Genomic DNA, 7281 nt, shown 5'->3' with positions numbered 1-7281 from the left:
TGAGTTCTTTGAACACATTTATCCGTATAAAACTGAATGTGAGTCGACAAGTGAAAGACCTAAACGACCATGGGAAGAATCAACGAAAAATACACTACCTAATGAGGATCCTAGGCATAGTAATCGCCAACGGAAATCCACTTCTTTTGGACTAGATTTTGTGGCGTTCTTGCTTGAAAATGACCCTCCAACATTTAAAGCAACTATGTCTTCATCTGAGTCAATTTATTGGAAAGAACCAGTCAATAGTGAGATCGAATCAATTTTAAGTAATCATACTTGGGAATTGGCTGATCTTCCTCCAGGAAATAAAAGAAGCCTTTGCAACATACACTCCTGCTAAGGTTGATGAAGATTTGTTCATGGAAAACACAGCTACAGCAAGGATTGCAGGAACTGGGAAAGTAATGTTGAAGATGACATCCGGCAAGGTGTTGACTCTGAACAACGTTCTGCACGTTCCTACTATTAGGAAGAATTTAGTTTCTGCTGCACTGCTCGTTAAAAACGGGTTTAAGTGTGTCCTAATTAGTGACAAAGTTGTAATAAGTAAGAATGAGATGTTCTTAGGAAAAGGCTACCTCACTGAGGGTTTGTGGTTCCTGGTAAAGAAGAGAGTGTGTAGACTTGTGAAGTCGTTTTATGGGCTCAAGCAAGCACCCAAACAATGGTATGCTAAATTTTACCAAACAATGTTGGCAAATGGATTCAAGATTAACGAATGTGATAAGTGTGTTTACATTAAAAACGTTCCAAATCATGAAGTCATTGTTTGTCTGTATGTTGATGACGTTGATAATGAGTAAAGATATTGACGATATAAATGCTACTAAGCGCATGCTGTCCAACAAGTTCGATATGAAGAAAATAGGAATTGCTGATTTGATCTTAGGGATCAGGATTCTCAAAACTCCTTAGGGACTAGCATTATCTCAATCTCATTATATTGAAAGAGTATTGGATAAGTTCAAGTACTTGAATTTCAATGTTGTCAAAACTCCAATTGATTTAAGTTTTACATTTCAAAAGAATGTAGGTGAAAGTGACTCTCAATTGGAATATGCCAGAGTGTTGGGAAGTTTGATGTATATTATGAATTGTACGCGACCAAATATAGCATGTGCTATTAGAAAACTGAGTCGGTTCACTAGTAATCCGAATCAAACTTACTGGATGGCAATGAAACGTGTGTTGGTATCTGAAACATACACAACACTATGCTTTGCATTATAATAAATATCCTGTTGTGATTGAAGTGCAAATTGGATCACCGGGTCAAACGAAGTAAAATTCACAAGTGGTTATGTGTTTACACTTGGTGGAGGAGCAGTCTCTTGGAAATCGTCCAAACAGACGTATCGCTCGCTCCATAATGGAATCTAAATTTATTGCTTTAGATAAGGCTGGTGAAGAAGCTGAATGGCTCCGAAATTTCTTAGAGGATATTCCATTCTGGCCCAAACCTGTGGGACCTATTTTCATACATTGTGATAGTCAGGCAGAGCATGGCGGTAACTCTATCTAGCAAACTGGAGATCCCAAGAACTAGATTCAAGGAAAAAAACAAAGTTGTGACTGACGGTTCGACATTGTCAATCAACTCAATCCATTCTCATGATGAAGACAATGTTCAGGAACAAAGTTAAGACTTTAAGGCTTGTTAATGAGTTAATAAAGCTTAAAGTTTTAATGATTTGCTAAGTTTGGTAGATTTGACCAAATAGTGTATCTACAAGATGACATGGTTAGAAATCACCTATGTGAGTGTGAAGTGTAAGCCGCTTCAAAGAGAATTTTATGTCAAAATCCTATTCTCTATACACTCATGAAACCAGGAGGTGTTCATGGCTGAAACGAACACAACCATAAGAACCATAAACGGTAAAGAGTTAATTGTGTGACATATGATTGTCTAGGTATACAACAAAGCTCGATGGTTTAAAGATATCGCATCTACCGATTGACCGAGTATATCCGACATATGTTCAGTACGGAAAGTCCAAGGGATAACCTACTTATCCAGATGCAATTAATCTTTGCTTGTAAAGTACACACTCGTCCGTGCATTCCTTATGTTATAACCATTCCCCATTCATGTGGGGGATTGTTGGGTATATAACAAGAGTTAATGGAAAATGGAGGGAAGATGAAAAGAGAGGAACTTGAAAAGTCCTCTTATGCTTTAGTAAAAAAGGCATTTCTCCCTCATCGGTGGTGGAAAGAAAATAGAAGAGTTTAAATAGAGAAACACTTCTCTTAATTGTTAAAAGGGTTGGAAAGAGGGACCCCCCTCGCGCCGTTGTCGTCGTCGCTCGCTCGGCTCGACTTCGGCTTTGGAAAATGATCGATCGAGAGATTATTTTTTAGACAAAGTTTGTTTTAATTATTTAGTTATTTATTTATTTAATTAATTAAACTAAATTAAATGGCCAAAATGTTTCAATTAATTAGTTAATTAACCAAAACGTTCCGACCCGACTCGGATCCACGCGCGACCCATTTTATTTAAACTTTCCCATTTTATTTAAATTTCCTGCCGTTGGAAATGACTGTTCTGAAAGGTTGCAACTTTCAAGAACAGCCATGGCCGTTTGAAAGGTTGCAAACTTTCATTAATGATCGTGTGGATTCTGAAAGGTTGCAACCTTTCAGAATCAGTTCCTCTTGGCTATAAATACCAGTTTTCAGAATTTTTTACTTACGAAAATTTCTGGTTTCTTCTTCTTCTTCTGCACAAACATTTTTTCATGTACTTTACTGTCGTTGAGTGGCTCGCTGACACCAGTGTTTTGGGTATCAATACACTGGTGATTGAGATCATTCTTTCCTGGGAGGACATATTCCAAATCAAACCTCGGATACTAGAGGGGAATAATTTCCTTAAGAGGACACTCTGCATTCAGTGGGATTGATCTTTTTCCGTTCTATCTTTTACAAATTCTGGTATGTTTTACAGATTTTAGTTTTTGTGAATTAATTTTTGTTCTTTTGTTCTTATTCGTTCATTAAACTTTGGTAACTTCGTGTTTCTGCAAAGTTTGTTGAAATCAGTAATTTTATTTTAAACACAGATTGGCAACACTGTTTCCTGCCAAGCTTATTTCAACTGCAAGAGCTCCTACTGCTTTGCTTTGATGCCATCTTCATCTACCTCAAAGTTCTCACCAGATTCTATGTAATTAGAATCGAAAGAAAATCATTCTATCAATAAAGAGATTGTAATTTTATGCGTAAGGTTCTAAGTAAGAACACTACATCAAAATTGATTTCTAGCGATAATTAATTAACGACAATAGTTTAAATGCCGTTAAATATGTTTTTAATGCAATTAACAGTCTTTGTAAATGTCCTTAAAGCCCATAACGATATTGAATATAATGACAATTAACTAATGTCGATAAAGACTTTGGTACTCTTTCTTAACGTGCATATTTATTGCCGCTAAAAGTTATTTTGTTGCAATGGAAGTTGCCTTAAAAAAACACATGGGATCTCCCACATATTTCAACAAGAATATTTTTCATAGTCAAAGAATTTGTCTCAATTATCAAAGGCACAAACTGGTTATTCATACAATATGTAATTGTTGTGTTTAAGTTATAAGGTGTGAATTAGGAAATGAGAAAATGTGGGGGAATTAAGGGTATGTTTAGGCCCTATTTATACACATATGCGGCAGTTTTTAAAAGATGAGCATCCAAGATGTTTCTGCAAAGTTTGTTGAAATCAGTAATTTTATTTTAAACACAGATTGGCAACACTGTTTCCTGCCAAGCTTATTTCAACTGCAAGAGCTCCTACTGCTTTGCTTTGATGCCATCTTCATCTACCTCAAAGTTCTCACCAGATTCTATGTAATTAGAATCGAAAGAAAATCATTCTATCAATAAAGAGATTGTAATTTTATGCGTAAGGTTCTAAGTAAGAACACTACATCAAAATTGATTTCTAGCGATAATTAATTAACGACAATAGTTTAAATGCCGTTAAATATGTTTTTAATGCAATTAACAGTCTTTGTAAATGTCCTTAAAGCCCATAACGATATTGAATATAATGACAATTAACTAATGTCGATAAAGACTTTGGTACTCTTTCTTAACGTGCATATTTATTGCCGCTAAAAGTTATTTTGTTGCAATGGAAGTTGCCTTAAAAAAACACATGGGATCTCCCACATATTTCAACAAGAATATTTTTCATAGTCAAAGAATTTGTCTCAATTATCAAAGGCACAAACTGGTTATTCATACAATATGTAATTGTTGTGTTTAAGTTATAAGGTGTGAATTAGGAAATGAGAAAATGTGGGGGAATTAAGGGTATGTTTAGGCCCTATTTATACACATATGCGGCAGTTTTTAAAAGATGAGCATCCAAGATCTTGTTAGGGTTTTGCCCTGATTTTCTTACCATAATTTAAGATTTATTTTTCCTTAAAGAAAAAACAAAACATTACCATAAATGTTTTTACTTTTCTTGAAAGGAAAATATAATATTATTTTATATTTGGTTTATTCTCTCCTTTTAAGACTCCTTTTCTAGTAGGAAAGGTTTTAGGACTCTATAAATATATGTTTGTTTCTTCTAACACAATAACAATAACATCCACAATGTAGACATTTAAAAAGTTTAGTTTATGGGGAGATTTATTCTCTCAACAGTTATAATATTTTTCTTTTAAATTAATTTTCATATTAATAATATTATGTTTTAGTATCGCTTTATTTGTCATCTAATTTATCACCGTCTTGATTGCAATTGTAAGCTTCCGCATGACGCCCTAATCACCTTCAGAACCCAACAGATCTTTAGAAACAAACTCAAATGTTTATTTAAAGATTTAAAAATCTGATTAATATATATATATCCGTAAAACAATACATAAGGTTATAACTTGAGTGACTCGTCTATAAAGCCTCTAACATACTAAAGATAGGTTATTGAGAAAAGATCCTAGGCTACCTGAATACTTGCTAATATATAGCAACTACTGATACTTAAGATGAATTGAAGCCCTCTTAAAGCAAGGAGATCTCACCAAAACTGGACGAAATTAATCTTAATGATGTGTATGTTATCATGAGTAGCTGAATCTACATCATAAAATGATGCAGCACCGAATGGTGTCTATACATGTAATTAGTTCAGTGAAACATCTGCCTAAAACTGACATTCTAAGTTGAAATGAGTAACTCTTAATATAAACTGAAACAAGGTCAACTAAATAGTAAAAAATGCATGTGTGCTTTAACAACAAAAATTTAAAACTGAATATATGCAATAATAGCAAATACTAAAAATCATATAGTTTTATTAAGAGATATGATAGTTTGAAGTTGACCTAAGTAAAATCTTATATCAAAATTCAATCGGTAAGGAAACTTTCAACTCAACTGTGTGCTAAAAGATTCTTATGCCCTTAATTCATCTCTAAATCTCTTCCCACACTAAATAATTGAGTTTAACACCTATGCATAATTAAGAATCACACAGTTCGACCCTATACACACATGAGAATGGTTTAGATCTTAGCTTACAAAATTTTGGGGTGTTACACAAATGGTGACAATAGAAGATATTATTCTATCTGACCACCCCCAGTCTTTAACCTTTCATCAATGAAGACATTCATGTGTTAGAAGAAGGAACTCCTGAAAATGAAAAGTTTATTATGATTGAGGTATTGAAACATTTTGATTTTCTTTGTAAGAACTGCATACTCAATGTATTGAAAGGTGGATTATACGTCTTCCGTGTTTGTAAAACCTCTAGGGAATTATGGCATGATCTTGAGAAGAAATACAAAACTTAAAATGCAGGACTGAAGAGGTTTGTGGCTGTAAAAATTTTGGACTTTAAGATGGTTGACAACAAGACTATCATGTCTCAAGTCCAAGAACTACAAGTCATTATTCATGATCTCCTAATAAAAAGTATGATCAAATCCAATAGTTTCATTATTTAAATTGTTGAATGGATTATAGACTTTAAATTATCCAATGTACGTATGATCATAAATAAGACATTTCAAGTAGCAGTATTTATTAAGAATTGCCTTCTCTAATAAGATACTTCAAAAATTATTTCAAGCACAAGCAAAAGAAAATTACTCTCAAAGACTTGATTGTTCATCTAAGGATAGAAGAAGATAACAAAGCCGTAGAGAAAAAGACTCGAGTAAGTTTAACAATAGCAGGGGTGAATATTGTTAAAGAAGGTCCAAACATCAAAAAGAGAAAGAAGATGTCTAAACCAAAATGCTATTGTAACACCCCGTTAATGGAAAGAGCTAGAATTAGAAAGAATCATTTTTGGAAAGAATGAGAAATCTAAAATTTGAAAAAAGTTAAGCTAAGTATGAGTTTTGGGTCAACTTCAAACGACCATAACTCTCAGCACAAGATGAGTTAGGTGTGCTACAAGATACCGTAGGAAATATCTTTGAATTATTTCCAACTCCATCTAGTTTGATCAATTTCAAGTTCGTATGAGGGAGATATGCCCATTTGAAGTTGGGTTGTCTAGATAAGGAAAGTCAAATTTGAATTTTAGAAGGGTATTTTGGTCTTTTCATGACCCAATTAATTAAATCTATTTTTAGTAATTTATTTGGGGTCTAAACTGAATTGGTTCAGTTTACACACTCAAATTTCACGCTAGGGTTTTTAGAGAAAGAACTAAAGAGGAGAAAAGAGGAGAAAGGTCAAGGCGTTCTTGGATATTTCTTACGTAATCGAAGTCGTTTCGTCAAGGATTTGATCCTACAAGGTATGTGAGTTCACATAGAATTGGTTTCGTTCACCCACGCACCAAACATGTTTATTTCAGTATGATTTTCGTCCTAAAAGATTGAGACTTTGATGTTCTTGAGTTGTGTTCTTGAATTGCTTTCGTTCTTGAATTTGGGTTGACATTGAGGAGTTTTTTTAGGTTATATTGTTGTTTCCTTGAGTTGTTTGAGTTAGATTCTTGTGTGGATATACTGGGTATCTGGATCTAAAGAGAATTTGAGAAAAAGAACCGAGTTTTGGTGAATTGGGGTTAGAAAATGAAGAAGGAAAAAGTCAGGTGAATTTGGGTACCAGGTCCGCGTCGCGGACCTGATCCTCAGGATTGGGGAAGTCTTCTCCGCATCACGGAGCGGTCACATAATTTTTTGCCTCAAAAAATCACAATCATTGAATTTATAAATTCAAATTCAAGGAAAGTTAAGAGACAAGTCAAGAGAAGTTCATAGATTCTTCCAAAAGTCTTTTACAAATGTTTTAACTTTGTTTT

The sequence above is a fragment of the Solanum tuberosum genome, unplaced genomic scaffold (assembly GCF_000226075.1).
Source record: "Solanum tuberosum cultivar DM 1-3 516 R44 unplaced genomic scaffold, SolTub_3.0 scf00090, whole genome shotgun sequence".
In the NCBI taxonomy this organism is placed as follows: domain Eukaryota; kingdom Viridiplantae; phylum Streptophyta; class Magnoliopsida; order Solanales; family Solanaceae; genus Solanum; species Solanum tuberosum.
The sequence above is the reverse complement of the archived record's forward strand: the minus strand, read 5'-3'. Positions refer to the sequence as shown.